Source organism: Camelus ferus, chromosome 4 (assembly GCF_009834535.1).
Source record: "Camelus ferus isolate YT-003-E chromosome 4, BCGSAC_Cfer_1.0, whole genome shotgun sequence".
Classification (NCBI taxonomy): Eukaryota; Metazoa; Chordata; class Mammalia; order Artiodactyla; family Camelidae; genus Camelus; species Camelus ferus.
This window is the reverse complement of record NC_045699.1, coordinates 30051634-30072758: the sequence shown is the minus strand read 5'-3', so window position 1 is coordinate 30072758 and position 21125 is coordinate 30051634. Positions and strand designations below refer to the sequence as shown.

At 38.8% G+C, this 21125-nt stretch overlaps 1 pseudogene; it reads left to right on the top strand.

Annotated features, from left to right (window-relative positions):
* The first annotated feature begins 19204 nt into the window (after positions 1–19204).
* Positions 19205–20515, top strand: LOC116663127 (annotated as a pseudogene).
* Positions 20516–21125: the final 610 nt, after the last annotated feature.

Here is a 21125-nt window from a genome sequence, read left to right as displayed (position 1 = left end):
TCTTAAAGCCCTGAATTTCACTGTACATCAGCAGAAAATTGATAGCCTAATTTGAAGCTCCTCCCCTAATGATAAAAGGAAGGATCTTGTAATCTTTGAAGTTTTTATTTTGTTTTTGCAAGTTTGGATTATCTCTCTTCTCCCCATCCAAAAGAAATAAAATGTGTGAACAGTTTAATGAGAAAAATCTAAGTGAAATTCTAATGATCAACTGATACCCTTTTTCTAGCTTGTAAAGCAGAAATAAGCAAGAGATACGGTCAGTAAAGGAAGATATATTTACTTACATAATAGTGAATCATTAAAAAGTGTTAATCAGTTCCCTACTAATAACCTCATGTACCTAGAGAAGCAACTGTTAGGACAAGATCTAAGACAAGCTATATATCAAACTAATCTCTTCCCCAAAACCAGTGGAGGCAGAGGACTTTTTTTTAACACATTTTTTGTCATGGAGTTTTTTCCTTCTTCTTTTTATCTTTCTTTTCCTCTTTTAAAAGAATATTCTCTCAGCTAGGGAGGAAAGGAAACTCTCATTTTTCTGCTGACTGGCTTATGCACAACTGGAAATTATAAAAGAAATTGCTGTATCATTGATGTAGGAAGAAAACAGGAAGACAATTTTCATCCCAAAATGAGCCCTCTCAGCTGAAGCTCCCTTTGTAGTTGATGACCACATGCTTTCCATCTCGGCATGGGGCCAATTTTATTAAAATTCTATAGCAACAGCTTCTTTTTCAAACAAAACTCAAAAAAATGCAATTTATGATGAATTTCCCTTAAGTTGCTCATGGTCATGTGCTTGCCACCTTCAACGATTCCACTGGAAAAGAGATCTTGCCTCATTGGGCAAAGTCTGAACATTATTCTTGTGATCAAAAGCATTTGTTGAGCCCTCAGGTAATGCTCAAGCAAAGAGGCAGATGCGCATCAAAGTACAGAAAAACTGGGGATCCCACTCTTAGTACATCACTTCCCTAAACAAAAAGAGAAAACTCCGTAGGACCTGCAGTAAACTCTGCCAGAAAACCCAGCTATTATGCTGGAGAATGACGGAAAAACATAAAAGATGCCTAATTTCGAGAAGACTGACTCAGAAAGAAGTAGAATTTGAGGAGTTAAAGGAAGGAAGAAGAGAGGTGAAAAGGGTAGTGAAGAAGAAATACTAGTAACACAAAGAGAAGATGATGGCAGAAGAAGAAAAGGAAAGAAAGGAGAAAAGAAAAGAGAAGTGGACCCTGGTTCATTATTTACTCTGTAAATTGGAGATCAGTTCTATTAACCCCAAGGGAGAGCCTTGATCTAGAAAACCACCAAGAATAGAAGTAATCAATAAACTAAAGATAGTTTTAAAACACTTAATTGCATTAGTACCAAGTAACTAGAGAATTTAAGGGCATAAATGATGAAAATTAACTTGCCTTTAAAAAATAAAGTGTTTAAACTTCTCCAAGAATATATAAGGCATTTAGAAATCAAACACAAATTCTGGAGTAGAAATTCTATACACTTCAGTAACAATAGTCCTGTCCAAGAGATGTTTCCTAGCGACTGAGCTGTTAACATTGAAAGGCACCTTAACTGCCAGCTTCTCCAGCACTATTTAATCCAGACTGGATTCTTTCCACCTCTATTACATACTGAACAAATAGGTACTCAACATTTCTAAGTATACTGGTTTTTCATTTTCATCTTTTCTCTACCTACAGTAAATTCATTTAATTCTTCTGCTCTGAAAATACATACATACAAACATACAACTGTCATTGGTCAACCCTTTATACCAGCTAAGATAATCTCACAAGGGCTGGATGGCCGTTGAGGTTAATAAACTGGGTTACAATCTCTTGTGGCAATTCTTCCTGCCAGGCTCCAACAGTGTTGCCAGTAATGAGGAAGCAGAGCAGGACTCCCAGTCCAGTATTACAAAGGAGGTTTCTATAATCCTCAATTTCTTGCTTAAATTCCCCTTTAGTAACTCTGATTCAACAGTAGTCTGGAAGTGTTTATTAAATATTGAAAGCATACAGCTGACACAAAATGCATAGTCAAGTCATAAAATCTGCCCTTTCAGGTTAAACCTGAGCTGAAAACTGAATGGAATACTCAAGGTTCTCCTTGTAAGAGTAGAAACACTTGACTATTCTCATTTGATCTTAAGATACCCTTGAGTCTACTGATGAACTATTACCAAAAAGGACAACCAATCCATCTCCAAATCTCTGTAGGCCTTTGGTCTCTCTCTGAAGTTAATTCTGAAAAACTAGATAGAACCTAGAACCAAAGTATTTTTAGTGAACATTAGTGAATTTCTTCTTCAAAAACAGTGTGATATCTCCTGGGCAAGGGTAAATCTCAGGATACAATATTTGGCCATTTAAAAATGTGAACAGTTCCATTAATAGGTGACCAGTCACACTGCGTAAGGAAATGATAATACTTTCAGGTAAAGAAATTGTGTATTCCTGATTAAAACGATGGTATAAACAATGCTCTCAATATGTAATTAAGTGAATAAAATCAGGTTGTGAAATAACCACAATACAATCTCCCTCATTTCTGTTTGAAAAATCACTATATATACATAGAAAAATATCTGAACAGTTTCAAATGTTTCAAAATGTTAATAGTTTAACAGTGATTATTCTCTAAAAATGTGATCGTGCCTGTATTTTTTTATTTTCTTCTTCATATTTTCTATTACATTTTATATATATTCTATACCTTTCTGCTGTCATCATGTATATTGCTTTTAAAATGAAACTATAAAATGATTTCCATTTTGGAATAAAAAGAAATGGGGTATTCTTAACTTATTTTTAAAAATTCCATGTGCTTTCAAGATGATGTTTTTATAAAAGAGGAATTTCCCTCTTCAGATTTTGTGTCAGTTGTACATCTTTCCCAGACACTATCATCAAACAGTAATTCTAGTTTCCACAGATACGCTGTTACATGCTATTTACGAGGATGGGAAGGAAGCTGAAATAGAGATGGCTTAGCATATGAAAAATATTATATGCAAATGAGAAAGATCAAATCAAACATAATGGAAACCTGTGTTATGTCTTATCACACTGACTTGCTCACATGGAGACAAAAGTTGAGACTTCAAAAACAGCATCAAACGTAGATTACTACCCACTCGCAGTTCTGAGAAGCCTTGCTCCAACTCACCCCATTCCATCAACTGCCAAAATATTGTGCTCCTAAAATGCCACCACCAAATATTCATTTGGGTACCAAAATCTCCCAAGGGTCAGGGAGCTTGAGAGTATGCTGGGTATTCTTACATTAACACACTCGAGTTTATTAAAATATTATAGTAAGTCAATTTAATAAAATATCTTTGTTTCAAACTCAGAGGTTCGACAATTTCATTCAAAAGTGTAGGCAAGAGAACAAGCAGGGCAGGAGAGGTCCTTGGAAATACTTTGGAGGGGAAATGAAGTCTGATCTTGGGTATAAGGGGATTGGGAAGAAATAGACTCAAGGAGGCAGGAGAGAACATAGAAAGGGTGATAAGAATGGTTAAAGATGAACCCCACAGTTTCCCCAGGCTATATCCTATCCTCATAGCTGTATTAAACTAATCAAAGAAAATCAGGCCACTTGACTCTTTTAATTGGATTTTACTTTATCATATACCTAGCCAGAATCACTATCTTCAAATAATTTAAAGCAGAAAAAAGAAATACTGAATTTCTTCAACTGGTTGCCTAAGACTGAATACTCTCAAGTGAATCCAATGCAATGAATAGAAAGTGAAAAAAATTTATAACCTTTCCTTGGAATGGAAGGGAAAGGGGTCTATACCATGCCAAATAATTGGCTTGACTAGATTTTTCCTGCCTGAGATGACCCACAACTTGGATGTCATGTAGACACAGCCTCTCTGTTTCTTTCCTGTACTTGGAGAAGGAACGTTCCATTCCACGCAATTCATGAATTTTAAAAAACCATGAACCTTCCTTCACATTCCAGAGGAACACAAACGTTTTCCTGTCAGAGAGCTGTTTTCAGCATAAATGCTCAAGTGATTGCAATGGTGACAGGGAAAGGCCTTTTCAGACTAAGTCTTTGTTCTGAGCTGGCTGGAGGCTCCAGGACTAGGTCAGTCTGGACATATGGTTGGGCACAGAGAGTAAGGACTGAATTTACCAACAACCAACTGCCATAACGGCCTTGTCCCTGGAAAATGGCCAACTGTTGAGCCAACTGCCAGTGCTACCATGTTGTCATTAGACAATGGTCCAACAGAAAATTACTAGACCACAGAAGACCACTGGCTCCCCCTTGTGGCAGAGCACAATGGCTAAGTCCAGCCACTTTTCCATTAGAAAGACATCCCTGAATTCCATGAACAAAGGATGAAGGCAATTTCTGAAGCAATCCTATCAACCCATTTGAATACTGGCCTTTATCTATACACTTCTAGAGAGCTAATATCTACAGGGTTCTAATTTCAATGACAAAAACCATATCACTTGAATTCATAAACTGTCCAATGACTCCCCACTGCCCTTAAAATTAATTTCCAAAATCACTGCCATGGGTTGTAAACCCCAAAGGATGTATTTCCTGCCTACCTCTCCAGCTATCTCAATTGTCACCGTCCCCTCACTTTAACTCTCTCCCTTCAATATTTTCACACTGGATTTCTGCCTCTGTTAGGAGTAATTCTGACTTCCTCTCCCTACCTTCACCTCATTTCATGACTAAATCCTATGCATGTATTAAGATTAAACTTAAGTATCACCTCCTCAGGGAAGCCTTTCTTGATCCCCTTAACAAGATCTCCTTGTTCAGTCTGGATTTAGCACCCTGCATTTCCTTATTTAAGCAACCATAACACTCAATCATAATTGCTTATTTAATGTCTATCTTGCCCATTAAAAGATGTTCTCTATGAGGGCAGATACTGTGCTCGCCATTCACCTCTTTATCTTTCACACCCAACACAGGGACTATATTTACTGAGAGAATGTGCTTGAAGAAACAAATTCTAGAATAGAAAAAGATGGCTGACACATTATTGTGTGCACAAGGCATTAGTTATATATTTGTGTATCTGTCATTTCATTTAATCTTCATTTAATACAACCAAGGAAAGTACTATTATCTTCAATTTATTTTAGTGTTTATTTTAGTGGTATTTATTTTAGGTGGTATTTTTGTTCTTCCATTTTAAAAGAGATATTTCAAAATGAGATATTCAGTTTCTTTTGTTTTTAATTGAAGTATAGTCAGCTACAATGTGTCAATTTCTGGTGTACAGCATAATGTTTCAGTCATACATATGCATACATACATTCATTTTCATATTCTTTTTCATTATAGGTTACTGGAAGATATTGAATATAGTTCCCTGTGCTATACATAAGAAATTTGTTTTTTAACTATTTTATATACAGTTATTAATATTTGCAAATCTTGAATTTCCAATTTATCCCTTCCCACTCCCCTTCCCTTCTAGTAACCATAGGATTGTTTATGGTTTAAGAGGTGTTCTCAGGATCCACTAATGACCTACTGAACCAGAATCTGGGAGTGATGTAGGGGATTTTTAAAGGCTCTTCCATGTGATTCTCATATGATCGATCCACAAACCAGCATTTGGGTACCACTGCCTTAAGATGACAAACTGTTAAAGCTGCATATGTTTCTGAGGCCCAACTTAATTTACACCAAGAATCAATTTGAGTTACATAAATGTTGTAACTCTTGGCCAAATTCTTTTTCCGGGATCTAAGAAAGACTTTTCAACACTCAGTGTGAAATTAATGATTTTCCTCATCTAGGGGAAAAACATGAAATTTTCAGGCTATGACTACTGAAAAATTTACATTGTATGTGTGCATTTTTTTTGACAGTTACATTTCACATCTTGTAATGAATGGAACAGGCAGTACAATGCTTTCAGGTAGTTTAAGAAATCTGTCCAAATGCATATCTCTGCTATTTAATTTTGCTACTGATGTACAGAGAAAGACTTGCCTGTTGAAACTGTCTCAGTGATACTGCTTTCTGATTACACGCCATCACTGCCAAGTATCTGTGCTCCAAGAGCAGTTACAAAATGAGTTAGAACAACTGCCCTCCTGAAGTAACGGCTGTTGTAGGCAAAACCCTTATGCCCTACTTCCTACTCTACTTACTCTTCCAAAGCAAAAAGATAGAAGGTGCTGTTATTCAATTTCAGCTATCCGAAAATTTCCACTTCATAGCATGTTTTAAATGAACCAATATTGGGGTTAACACAGACGGGACTTCCAATTATTGGCCAGCCCCTAAAAGAACATTTCACACAGGCGCAGCCTGAGGCCCTCGAGACAGCTATGTCTATCCAGGTCAAGCTCACACATGGCATCTGTCTCCCTGGCATTCCCTTCTTGGGGATCTATGCCCCCTTCCTACTCTGTGTGATTCTGATGAGGCTGTCAACCCAGGCATCACATCTCCACCATAAGGATAGGAATGAAACCTCTGTTGGCAACAGAGCTTTTCCATCTCCTGGATGAGTGATCACATACACAAAGTAGGCTTATCAAAGAAAATGCGGGTTATACTCAAAGTCAAAAAATAAATAAATGAACTACACTTTTCAGAGAGAACCACTGTTACTCATTTATTGCACATCCCTTTCCATGCACAGACACAAGCACACGTGTGCACACAACTGAATATACTGTTTTGAAATCCACTTTTTTCACTTAACACTACATCTTGAGCATTTTCCTATGTGATGAAATATTCTTCTGCAGCTTGTTACTTACTATCTGCAACAATATGCCATTACATGGCTGTCCCACCTCATTCCCTACTGTTGGATTTTAGCATTGTTTCTAACTATTATAAATAATGCTGATTGCTCTCTCTGTTTGACCTTCAATTCCAATCCTGTCTTCTCCTGAAACAGGACACTATTCTTTTTTAAATTTTTTTATTTTTCAGTTGAAGTATAGTCAGTTTACAATGCTGTGTCAATTCCTGGTATACAGTGTAATGTTTCAGTCAAAAATATACATACATATATTCATTTTCATATTCTTTTTCATTATAGGTAACTACAAGATATTGAATATTGTTCCCCATGCTATACAGTATAAACTTGTTTATCTATTTTATAGATAGTAGTTAGTAACTGCAAATCTCTACACTAGTCTTAGTCATTTAATATTTTGAAACTGAATTTTAAATCCTTCCTGGAGGGCTGGCCCCTACAGTCAGCTCTTTCCAAAGAAGGAACACTCAGGTTTGAAGGGAAGGGGAGTTTCAGTCAACCATAATCGACCCCCAGATTCCTACTTCAGTAGAAGTGAAAGAGATGAAACATTCTTACAGAACAAACAGAACCTTGGCTTTTTTTAGGGTGACAAGATGGGTGTAAAGAAAAGGAGTATATTACAGTATAGTATACAAATTTCCTTTTTCCTTTTTACCTTTAATGAAGAAGCGGAACAACTTTAGTCTATTTTAGAATACAAGGGCTAGCCTTCTTCTGTGTTCCTGCTACATTTAACCTAAGATTAATCATTTTTCTGTTGAGTTTTCTAAATTCTCCCACATCTGACCCTTGCTCTTTCTAGGCTGTGCAAGGGTACCATCTTGTGGCTGACACAGAAGATAATCGAAAGACACATGGCTTTCTAGTACTGTGAAGGAATGAGAAATACCACGTTAAGTGTGACTGCAAGCCCCTCTTTAAGGGAATGTTTGCTTCTACAGTAATAGAATATACACATCATTGTTTATTGATTTTTTTTAAGTGCAACATAAAGCAAATAATGCTCAGAGAGTTTCCTCTCCCCAACTGATAACATTCTGGCATAGTAGGAAAGTATCAGAACCTTCTAGAATACTTGAGAGAGGAAAAATGACTATGTGAGTATTTAGCTCTCTTGTTGTAACAGTAAGTCATTCACAAGAAACTCTGGAGTAATAAAAAGATCACAGGAGCAGGAGGTAAAATAATCAGCCTCCGGTCCTAGCTACACGAGTTTCAGTGGCCTTGGGTCACTTAACCTCTCAATCTCTGATTCTTTATCTGGGAGGGAGAGAGTACCTGAGCTGTGGGCTTCACAGGGATGCTGAGGTCACATCACATATGGGAAAGGTGCTGAAATCTGCTAAAACACCAAACAGAACACACTTTCCTCTAACTTAGTTCCATGCAGCCTCTCCATGTGAAGAATGTACAGAGTATACCTACTATATGCCAACACAGGCTGAGATTTGAACTTAAAAGTCAATGGAAAGTATAATTATTTTTCAAAATAAGTGCATTTCAGACATGCTATTCTATTTACCATATACAAACTCACTCTAATAAGATTTTCTGAAAAATGTACTGCAGGGAAAAAAGAAGAATCAGAGAAAAAGACTGGGTACAAAAAAGAAAGGGCGAGCAAAAAACCAATTTAAATAAACATTAATTACAAAAAAAAAATTTTTAAAACACAAACAGAATATAAAGCCTTCTTGCTGTTCAGCTGGATTACCAATCTGGATTTTTAATAAGAATAGTTTAGCCTTGTTCTTTAAATATTCTCAGACATGATCCCAGTGGAAGAAAGAAATCCCTGAAGGAGGAGCAAAGTTCTTCTGTCAGAAGATGTTAAGAGGAAAAGGTATCAGTAGGGAAAGGTTCAGAAAGAAAAAGTAATCCATTTTTTTAGGTGTCAGGTATCTAAAAAATTAGGAGGCTCCAAGGAGAGCTTTCAGAAGCTGAAGAAAGTTTTTCTAGGTAAAGGCTCTGAAAAAGCAATGGATTACAATGTCAAGTTTAAAATGTTGGATCTATATGCTCTCAAAGCCCAAGAGGAACAGAATAAAACATAAAAGAAAAGACTGAAATATTTCTCTCTCTTTATAATTAAACTTAACAAGCCAAAGGTCCAAACACAAAAACTGAAAAACAAGCAAACTTGATTTTTGCAAGTCCTTTGCAACAAATGACAACAGGATTCATGTGATTGGTTTGTTTAGTTCTAACATGCCAAAGGGTATGGATATAAATACACACCTTATAAAAGAAGAAATATGATTTTTAAGCTGTATGAAAAAGAAAGCTCAACTTTTTGTAATCAAATAAATACAACTTAGTAACTATTAGATACTATTTGTCACATAGCAGATGTGAAAAAAAAGTTTTAAAGAGAATACTCAATGCTAAAAAGGCTATGTTGAGATGCTCCATCCCTGATAGAAGAGTATACAGGTGCAATCTTTCTGAAAAGCAATTTGGCGATGTGCATCAAGATGCTTACAAATATGTGTATTATATGAGTCATTGATTCCACTGCTGGAGGCTGAATAGTGCTATGGATAAGAAGGCAGGCTCTGAGCCAGTTCACCTGAAATTGTCTTCCAGCTCCACTGATTACTAGGAAACAACTGGGCAGGAAATTGCCTGGTCTCTTCGTGTCTCAGATTCCTCATCCATAAGGTGGGGTAATAATGCTACCTATTTCACAAAACAATGTGAAGATTATCACTAGTAAATGTAAGCCATCTAGAATATGTCTGGTACATCATGAGATGGTATTAATATTACTCTTGTTATTTTCATTATTAGAAGAATCTAGCAATAACCTGGAAGTTGCATTCATTTAGGAAATATGTATTGAGCAATATCTTTAGTTGGGCAATGGAAAACAAAAGTCATGGTCTCTGACCTAAGGAGCTCATAAAGTAGTTACAAAAAAAAAATGCTCTTAGATGGTCATTTCAATAATATTTATAGTAGCAATGACTGGAAATAAGACCAATATTCAAAAATATATGTTTATAAAACAGAAGATTATACAGCATACTGTGGATTATTCTACAGTCAGTAAAACATGTTTATGAGGCTTAATTTCTCCATGTGGTAGGTGGAATATCATAGAGTTATTAAGAGAATCAGAATAGTGATGAATATGAGGCTTTGGAAATAGTAAAAGTAACATACAAATGCTAATTATCATTACTTCTTAGGGTCTTATGAAAGTAATTTTAATGAACATTTACTATGTGCCAGATACTATACACAAATAATCTTACCTAATTCTCAATCCAAGGCGCAAAGTTTAAAAAATAAAAATACATAATACAAATTAAATTTTAATGTCAGATAAACAATTTTTAGTATGTCCAAAATGCAATATTCATTGCTTCTATCTGAAATATTTGGAATGTACTAATACTAAAAATTTATCTGTTGTTCATCTGACATTAAAATTTAACTTAGCATCTTGTATTTTATCTAGCAATCCTACATCAGTCTTACGAAACAGATAAAATAATTATACATGTGAGAGAAAGACAGAGAGAGAAAAAAACAGAGGCAGAGACAGATAGAGTCACAGACAGAAACAGTCTGTCAATTCAGTTTTGGTTGGTGCAGTGGGAGATTACCCAGCATTCCTACTATGGATGATATATAGGAGGAAGTACTAAATCAAGAGGCAGAATGAGAAAGGTAGATATTATTACCTGGTTCTTACTGCTGTGTTACTATTATTAAAAATGTTACAATTTCTCAGAATACATTAAGCCCAAATTCAAATACTAAACATAAAAATATGTTGCAAAGCCAAATCTAAATGACTAGGGAATTAGCAGTCATTCTGGAAGACCGACAACATCAGTTCCTTCTTTTAATGCAAATTATCTAGAGATAGAAGGGTAAACATGTCAATACGTGTAAATGCTTATAAGCTGTTTTGAGTTGATGAGATTTCAGGATCTGGGAGCTAAACCTCAAGTCGCTTCATGTCCATTGGGTGGTGGCAGCTGACTTGTTTTCTGCTATTTCAATGGACCTTGAAATTATCATAACTATTTGCTTCACTTCAGTGTGCACCATCCCTTCCCATTTCTAATCAGCACCACTGGAGGAGTAAACTGTTAATTCACAATGACCCTGCTGACAACAGAGGCATTTTCAAACACCTTTTTGTTCTTGGAGAAAAGACGTCACTTCACTTTTGCAAAAGGTGGGTACATAAAAAAGGCTGAAGTTCAGTACTTGTCACAGTACACTGCAAATGGTGGAAGCCTGTGTGTGTGTTTGTATGTCTTTTAACACAGATATCAATCCAAAAAAAGGAGGTCTTAGCTGGGGGAAGATACAGTGAAGGGGTCCCAGATGGCCTAGGCTCCAGTATCAGCTCTGCAGTATCTAGCTGTGTGACCTTCCATCAGTCCCTTACTCTTTCTGAACCTCATTTTCGCTATCTGTAGCCTGACATCATTATACGCTCTACTCCCCAGGAGTATTTTAAGACAAGGTTTCAAACCTAGAAGGTGTCCTGGCAATATGCTACTATGATAAGAAAGATTATAGCTGGTTCAAAGTGAAATGATTTCAGAAATTAAGGACGCAAACTGCCCATCTGGGAAGTCAGATGGTAAGACAGTATTCTGTTAAAGGCAACAGTATTTTCAAAAGCATCAAAGGAGGTGAGAATTTCAGAGCTTCAGAGCTTGAAGACAAAGGTTTCTATCACTGCATCTCACACTTTCATGTGATTAGAATCATCTGGGGAACTACTGTTAAACATGCAAATTTCTAGACCACAGAGTAGAGATTGTAAGTCAGTAGGACTGAAGTTAGCTAAGGAATCTGGGTGATTCAGAGGCAGGAGGTCCACTTAGGACATTTTTGAGAAACATCAATCTTTACAAATCAAATATAAATATGTAGTTAAGATTTTTTAAGACAATGAAGTAAAAGGAAAATGGGAGAAAGCAGACTTGATTACATATAAAGTTCTGAGACAGAAGAGACAAGACCCTTCTAAGAGCTAGGCAAGAAAGGATTCACAGCAATGTTTGATCTCTCAAAACATCTCTAAAGTTGATCTATAAGAGCCAGATGGTGAAGATAATGGAGGAAAAAGGACAAACCCAGGAGTCTAAGAAGCCAGATAATACTGGAAGAAAAACATGGGAAGATGGGCAGAAATGGCCACAGGATACAAGGATGGTAACACTGTTGGGGCCTACAAAGAAGGAAGAGATTCAGGAAAGTCACTGGTCTAAGGAAAAAAACCTTTTCATCAGAAAAGACATTAAGAGCCAGGTGAATGAGAAAACAGTAAAAATGTGAGTATCCTTACATTTATAAGAAAATTATTTACAATGTTCATGGGAAGTTTGTTGGCAGGAAATAAAAATATGTTCAACATGAAATTATCTTCTCAAACTATCCTACAAGAATTTTAGAATAGGAGATAAGGAACCATTTTGAAAAGCATAAAGAATAAATGATACTGGTTATTGCTTGCAGCATTTTCTGTGACCATCAAATTTGTCCACTGCCGGCCTGGTTTGGAATCTAGTTAAGGAGGCCTATATGGCATCATCTTTGTATCCCCAGTGTGTGCCAGACAGTCTGGCATATAATAGGCATTAACTGGATGGATGGATGGATGGATAGAAGGATAGATGGATGAATAGACGGATGGATGGGTAGATGGATGGGTCGGTGAATCAGATTAACATAGGAAAAGTCAAGGGAAGAGTTGCATGTTCACACAGTATTCACCAAACTTCACAAGCTTCATTCTCTACTTTTCTTAGCCTGCGCTGCTAAGTGGTTGTCACAAGACTCAGGCATATTTGAGTACTAATACCTGCTGACAGTCATGCATGAACCTCTGACTGAGGAATGTTTGTCTTCCTAAAGGAAGTATGTCTTGATTCCTTTTACTTCGTGTACCAGCTATCTACCTGTTGTTCCTCAGCTCCACATACACCTCCTTCCAACTATTCTGTATTGCTGGGGCATGGTATCTACAAATTACATTTCCCAGACTCTCTTACCAGCTGGATATCTGTTATATTTTGGCAAGAGAAAGAACCGTTATTTCTTTCTTATACTCCTTTGCTTCTGCTAGTGTTTCTGGAAGTAGCAGTGTCCCATTAGTGATCCGAGCTTCTCTTGTAACTACCCTTCTTTGGTAGTTACAGCTCTGGCCAAGGAGATAGTCCTCTACAGTCATAGCCATTGACTGGTAGAACCCCTAGAAGCCTGCTCTTGGGCTTTTATAAAAACTCCTCTTCCCTTTTATTCCCCTAGTCCCTAGAGCTAACAGCCATTTCCTACAAATACTCATCTCTGAGAATCACTCTTTCTCCTTTTTGCTTCTCAAGCTCCCTTGCTTTTTCTCTTTTTTTCTTCCATCCCTTCCAACACCCATAAGACCAAGATTTGTGTTAAATTCCCTCTGTTTGAAACTTCTATTTGAAACAGAAGTGTTTTCTGTTTTTCTGACAATACTCTGATACATATGGTAAAATCAGGGGAAACAAGATTACACTAGGTTAGTGAAAGCACGGACTAGAGAACATTTCATATGTTCCATAAGAATTCAGAATACAATCTAAAATCAAATTGGAGAATTAGATTATTATTTAATAGCATACACAGGGCATAAATTACCTTCCCCTGATCTTAGAATACCTCCTAGCTTATATTACCTTATTATTATTTTTATTTATATCCTCTCTACTTTTTTACACAGATCTGTAAGAACCTCCTCCTCATGGAAGCCTCTCTGATTACCCCAGCTAAATTTGATCTTACTTACTCTGAATTCTTTTGGTTCTTTGGTTCTCTCATTTCTAGAGTACTTCTACAAGTAAGTTACTAATCAGTGTCTTTCCCTAAATCACTCTCTAAGCCTGAGTGATCATCAGATTTCTCAGAAAAATATGTACAGATACCAGGACACTACTCCCACTCCTAACCTCCTGAATCAGAATTTCTGGAGTAAGGGGTGGGACAGATGGGGTAGAAATGGCATATATAATATTCCTCAGATAATAAACCCCTCAAGGTCAGGGCCCTTCCATTTCTTATGTAGCTTTTACTGTGCCTAACACAGTTTAAGCAGAAGCAATAAAAATTTGTCCATTTTTCCAAACAATTAAGTGAAGATTCCCAGGAAGACCAGGTGGTGTCACTACTGCCTAATTAATATTTCTGGCCCAATGAAAAGCATCTCTAGTAAAATTTGACCTTCCCTGGACTCAGTGATTCCATATTTGTATCCATCTTTCCATTAGCTTCCTTTCCTGAGAGAGAACTACATAAACCTAGTCATGAATGTAGACAGCAAAACCTTAACAGTGCAAATAATCTGAGTTCTCTAAGGAAAGGAAGGAAATGATGGCCTGTCCTGAGGCTGCTAGGCTTCACAGGAGGAAACAAGAACTAAAAAGAGCAGAAGTAAGCCTCTTGCTGGCCTGAGGCCTGAGATTTCACTGCATTAGGTTGTCATTAGCATTCTGAAGAGCAAACTTAAGAAACAAATACTTAATGAGCTTGCAAGAAAAACTAAACTCCAAACAGACTGCACTTTTATTCACCTTTTGCAATCCTATTAGTTGTTAATAACATTTGGAGTTGGTATTTGAAATCTTAATTTTCCTTTTATGTCTATTACTTTCACATTATTGACTTAAATAATTTCTGACTCCTGGATGAGCAAGCCTCTTTAGGTTTACCATGAGCTATTTACTATGTTACTTTTCAGAACCTTCACCTATGACAGAAACTGTTCAGTAATTAATTCTAGTTAATAACAGGTTGAGAACACCATGTTTTCCAAAAGCAGCTTCCATATAAGCTCAGATTTGGCTATATTTTAACATTTCTGAATTTCGATTCTCCAGTTGCATTAAAAATCCATTAAGATGATTGAAAAGAAGTAAATTCTAGATTTATGGGTCCAATAGGGGCCTTCAAAGGTCCCTTATAACCTTTCTCAGGTAACGTCATGCCTTGATCTTCTCCATTTGAGCATCTATCTCCAGAAAAGTAGATTTCCTGGATAACTTGTCCTTTCTTCATATTTATTGACTACAAATTACTGTGTTCAGAGGCTTAAATTTCAATGAAGAGGCAAGTATTAAGAGGTAGACTGGGATTTCAAAATGTAGAATAAACAAGATTATACTGTATAGCACAGGGAAATATATACAAGATCTTGTGGTAGCTCACAGTGAAAAAAAATGTAACAATGAATATATGTATGTTCATGTATAACTGAAAAATTGTGCTCTACACTGGAATTTGACACAACATTGTAAAATGACTATAACTCAATAAAAATGTTACGAGGTAAATGGATCTCCAGTTGTAAAAATGGGCCCCCTCCTTATCCTTTATTAGCTGGGTGGTCTGGTCTTAGGGCGACCCTAAATCCTTAAATACCCCTGGATTCCTTTCCTTCAAGACTTAGCCCCCCTAAATATGCAGTGAACTACCCCCATTTTCCCACTGAACAGCCAGATTCTACTTACATTTTATAATAATCTGCTGGAGGAGTTTGTGTGTCCTTGGCTGCCCATCAGTCACTTCACTTACAGGGCATCAATCTAGTCCCCATCTGTTCCCCACTTAGTACTGAAGAAGTTGTGGCCTTTTGGGTTTAACTAGTTACTTCCCAGCATGCTGTTCAGAGATTGTGTCAATAATATTTACAAATTTTCCTCCCACTCATTTTGTGGGACCCACACTTGTGATGAATGCCAAGCTGCTGGATCTAGATGAATTTTGGGTTTCAGTCATAGAGGAGGGGTCTTTTGAAATAATAGCAATGCTGCAGAAAAAAAATTAGCAGCAAGCAGCTTTTTGGGCAATACTCTTGATTTAGCCAGGGCTCACTCTCATTGTAAAAGAACTTTCTAGAGACTCCCTATGAAGGTAAAAGTTAATTTTCTAAGTTGTCAATATCAGCTTTGTGTTCTTTAACAAGGATTATTACCCACGGTCAAGTGTTTGCCAATGGCATTGAAATTCACTCCCCACCCCCACCCCCCCATTCTTTCTTGTATTCCTGGTCTTTGAAAAAAGAAAAGAAAAGCCGCTCTCTCCTTCATTCCCCAAAGAGCAAGATGTCACACACTGCCTTACTTCCAGACCTAAATCACTGTCTACCAGCTTCCTGCATGTCCAAAGGCTAGGTAATGACTGCCTTTCTTTGTGACAAGCTTATCACACGAGCTGGTTAATATCTATAAAATCGTGTGACCTGCCCTGACTCCCTGACACAGCCCTGGTGTCCAAAGCGTATCAGATAAAAGACTTTCCATTCCTTAATATCCAAATTGGGAACTTAAGCCTCATTGAGATATTGTTGTGCAACACTGGGTTATAAGTGTCATTGTCACAATTTCAAGTCACCTGTCAACATTCAGCTGCTCCAATTTCATGATGTTGCCCTGCAGAGGGTGAGAAACCAAGGGCAGATGCATCAGCCTTTTAGAAAACGCTTGTAAAATAACAACAGAATGAGAGATTTTGAAGTGTGTTTCAAATTTCTAAATAAAGGAAAATCTCCTGACACACATCAGGGACAGTTTGTTCCCAATGAACTCATGGCAGCTAGGGTACCATCTGTTGCAGTTTGACAGCAAGACTGTTTCTGCAACCTCTTGCACTTTCTGTATTCAGTTTCTCCTCAGCTTCCCTTTGCAAATAAAAATTTCAGGGATTTCCAAAAGTCCAAAGATAGAAAGAAGTTGCTTGCTACCTGATTCCCAAAAGCTGCATTTTCCAAGCCACATAGATGTTAGATTTTTTCACGGACTTCAGACCTCACATGGGATTCTAGAAAATACAGTTATTTTTCCTGCTTTGTAAGGCTCACCTCTTTCCTAAATCCATCCAGAGAGCCTCAAAGTCTTTTAATCTCCTGTAGTACTTATCATTTGTACCACTTACTGGCCACATAAAATGCTTCAGGGTGCATAGAAACCTTAAGACAACCTACCCCTATTCCCATCTGATGCTGGTATCTTCCCTGTCTCCTCACTCAAGGACCAACTAGTAATACACCACCACCCCTGGGGATAATGAATTGACTCCTTCCTTACATGCTTTGCTATTATTGATCTTTTTATTGCAACAACTTACATACACAGTAGAAAATTAAAGGAGGAAAAAACAGAGAGAGAGAGAGAGAGACAGAGAGACAGAGAGAGACAGAGGCAGAGAATAAAAATAAACTCTTCCCATAATCACCACACTCAGAAAAAATGTTGATCATCAAAGAGTATTAGAGTGCTATCCCATAAAAATAATAAAATTATTTACATAAATATATACTATAGGGTTGTAATAAAGATTTTTTTCTGGCTAAATCTCTGTGGGTAACCATGAAATTTTTTTTAAGATAAAGTCTTAGAAATAAAATTAATCAAAAATTTAAGATGTCCAATAACAGTAATCACAATACTATTAATATTAATGACAAGTATTCCTTAAGCATACTGTATGTCAGGTACTCTGTCACATACTTTAAATTCACAACAATTTTAGGAGATGAATATTGTAGCATTCTAATTTTTAAAAAGAAGAAATTGAGCCTTGGAAACTTACCTGAACTCTCTCAATAAGTGTGCTAAAAAAAAATGACAAATCAGGGATTCAAATCCACGTCTATTTCTACAAATCATGCTCTTTCCATTCTATACACAAAGGAGGATTCCCTCACTGTGCTACAACGAATAAATGACTAGTGTTCTTAGTAAAACAACTCAAGGTCAGTGAACTAAAGGATGTCATATTGGGAAGAGCCAAAAAGTCCTTAAATTCAACCCTCAACTGATATGTGAGTGCTCCCCTCAAAACAAACTCCCTCTCAGACATTTCACTTTTGGACTACTCTAACAATCAGAAAATTCATTTTTATTCTGCACTGGTAATTATCTCCTTTTAGCCACCAACCATCACTCTAGGTTTAGCCCCCAAGGACATAGACATTATTCCTCCTCCCAAATGATGTGACAGTCCTTTGTACGTGTCATCCACTCCCTGCACCCTACTCAGGGCTTTTCCAAGCCTAGGGTTCCTTTAACTTTTCTTCCTAACTTAGACCATTGAGTGTCCTCACCACTGGGAAGACTTCTGCTGATCATTATTCAGGCTGTATATCTTTCAACAAAGCCAGGCACCAGCTGGGACACTAGATGGGCCATGATTTGAGACTACGGAGCATGATCCAAAGCTCTACTCTACACTCACCCTAACAATGCCCATAACCAAGCCTTGGCAGGATCCTCAGAGGAGACAGAGCTTAGAAGTTGGATTCTGCCTTTGAAACCATAAAACTCTAGAAGAAACCATAACACTCTAGAAGAATACATAGGTGATAAGCTTCTTGACATCAGTCTTGGCAATGATTCTTTGGATCTGATTCCAAAAGCAAAGGCGACAAAAGCAAAAATAAACAGGTGGGACTACAACAAACTAGGTGGGGAAAAGGGGGTGGGAGTACCACCCGTTGTTGATTTAAAAAGGACTTGCACATACAAAATCAAAGAAAGCACTTAAGCCAACTGAGGTGCCAAAGCCTGTTCAGTCTGCCTGAACTCTGATAGAATGATGCAACAGCCACTGAGTACCCACCCTGAGCTGGATCTTTTATATGCATTCCTTCAATCATTATGAAAACCCTGTGACACAGGTATTACTTATCATCCCCCATATGATTTTTCCAGATGATATCACTGAGGCTAGGAGAGGTTCAGTAGCTTGTCCAAAGCTGCATATCTAATAAGGAGTGGAGGTGAGATTCAAACCCAGCGCTGATTCCAAAATCTGTTCTCCTAACAACTATGCTAACCTGCCTCCCTCTAGGTTGCTCACTGGCAATGTCTCTTTCTCTTCAAGGAATCCCTGGATTCCTCTCATATACCAAGGCTGGGGGTGTCAAGGCCTATAGCCCAGAACCCACAGGCTGTGGAGGAAGAAAACTTACCTTGTCTGCAGATCTCATAGCACATAGGGCCACTTCAGGACTTCCACAGGCTGCTGAAACTCAAAAAACCTGTCTATGACATACGATTCTATAAAGTCTGCATTTCCAAAGACTCTTTGGATCTTGAACTAATTAAAACTCGGAGTTCAAGACAAGGATCTAAATAAAAAATAATCAGCTGAGTATACTTCTTGGTCCTGGACCCTGGACTTCTGCCCAGGAATCATGTAAAGCCAGAAAACCACATCATAAAGATGCCTGCATTTAAGGACAGTACATAGACTGCACTGATACCCAAGTGCAGTGAATAAGCAAATGCCCAAGAGTGAACAAAGTTTCAAGTCAATTCAACAATAATTTGTTGAGCATCTACTATATTTCAAGCACTGTTCTGTTTATTCTGCCAGGATCCCTGGAGGGGGGCGGGTACACTGTGGGCCTGGTAAAGCATGGGTCAGTTCATGGTGAAGACAGGCACCATTATCACTTTCAAGCACGCTCACAACATGCGGGTGATGAAATTCAGCGTGAGACCCACCGTCAGGGTCGCTGAAGAGGCCAAGAACCTAGCTGACCTGTCCAAGATGGTGGAGGAGATGAAAGGCTGGCACCTACTGATCTGCCTGAAAGACCTAAAGGAGAAACACACCTGCATTCTCATTAAGAAATCCTACTTAGTCGTGTTTTACCGAGAGACAGCAAGGAGTCGAGCATGCTATGCCTACCCAAGACCCCCAACAAGCACAATCCGCTGTACAGGAAGCCGCGGCCCTTTCCTGACTGCCTGGCAAAGGACACCCACAAGGGCCAGGAGCTCAGGCACGGGGCCTCAGTCAGGCCGACAAGAACGGGTAGGACATGGCCGAGGCCGGAAAGACGTAGTGCTTTGGGCCCTCAAGCACCAGCCCCAAACGCTCCCTGACGTCCCCAAGGGCGCGCAGTACCTCAGCGAGATGCTGACAGCGTGGCCGCCGGCCTCCACTGGGCCACCAAGCAGAAGGACTGTAGAAGGAGAACGCGCAGGGCATGCGCATCGACGCCCGCGATGTGACGCTGCGTGCGGCTTCGTCTAGGGCGTCCCCACGGCGGGCGCTGCCTCTGCGCCGCGTGCTGACCGCCGGCCGGCTGGGGAGCCCGTCTGTCTGTGGAGATCCGGTGTCTGCAACAAGAGGTTGGTGGTGTCCGCGGGGGCATGAGCAGGAAGCCAGACCACGTCTCAGAGGAATCTGGGGCTTCCGGCACCCCATGCGTGTCGTGAAGGCCCGTCAACAAGTCCTTTGGCTTCACCGCAGACCTGAGGGCCACAGGGGCGGCCAGGCCTTCCGCAGGTGCGTGTTTGACCCCTGTCCGACCCTGCTCCCAGGCCCCTTCGACCACTCCAGCGCCCCAGCCAGGTCGTGGGGCAGCCGCGCAAGCCAAAGGCCTGAAGGAAGGCGTCCCAGCCCGGACAGCTTCCACGACAGACTAGACGGCCTCCCTCTGTCCGGGCGGGACTCTTTGCAGCACCTGCGTCCAGCCGCGAGCTCTTGCGGGCGCCTCACGACATCTCGCGAGACTGTCCAGACCGCGGATGGCCTGCCTGAAGGTTTTCGTGAGCCCACGCACTCGCCGCCAGCGCCCAACGTGAACGTTTGATGCCGTTTCTTTCCGTATCTATTGCAAGATTTCAGAGGAACGGAAATGCCCTCGCAGCAGATATGTTTTTGGCGGGAGGAGGTGGAACACCTAACACTTTTTTTTTTTTTCACTTCAGAGGGAAACTCAATGCCCACCCCCCCAAATTTTAAAGTAAACGCATTAAGAGGTTTAATTTGAGTAAATTGCCTATTGTGGATTTTCCCCCAGAAAGGGGTAAAGAACATGTGTCCATTCTCTCTGGACAGAAACTAGAAGGCAGGAAATCTTGTGCCAGGTCACAGTGAGCATTTCCAACTGTATTACTGCCATTGGAATAATAAATTTGATATAGCGGTGACGAAAAAAAAAAGTGTCTGGGGCTGAGAGAAGTAAATAGGTAACATGGCACAATAAGTGAATGACTTACACATACTGAAGGTTCCAAGATAGCACAGAGAAGGGAGTAATTCTCTCTGTGGGGATGAAGGAGTTATTCATTCATTCATTCATTCATTCCATAAACATTTCTGGAATACATACTATATGCTGCAGTGAGCCAAAACCTGGACAAATACATTTCCCAGCTAAGAGGTAAAAAGAGACATTTCAGGCAGGGAGACCCTTATACATGTATAAATGCTTGAAAGATCATGGTGTGTTTGAAGAGCTATAAGACGTTCCAAATTGTGGAGAATAAAATTTGCGGAAGAAAAGCAGCAGATGAGTATGCAATAATTTTGAAGTATCCAATAA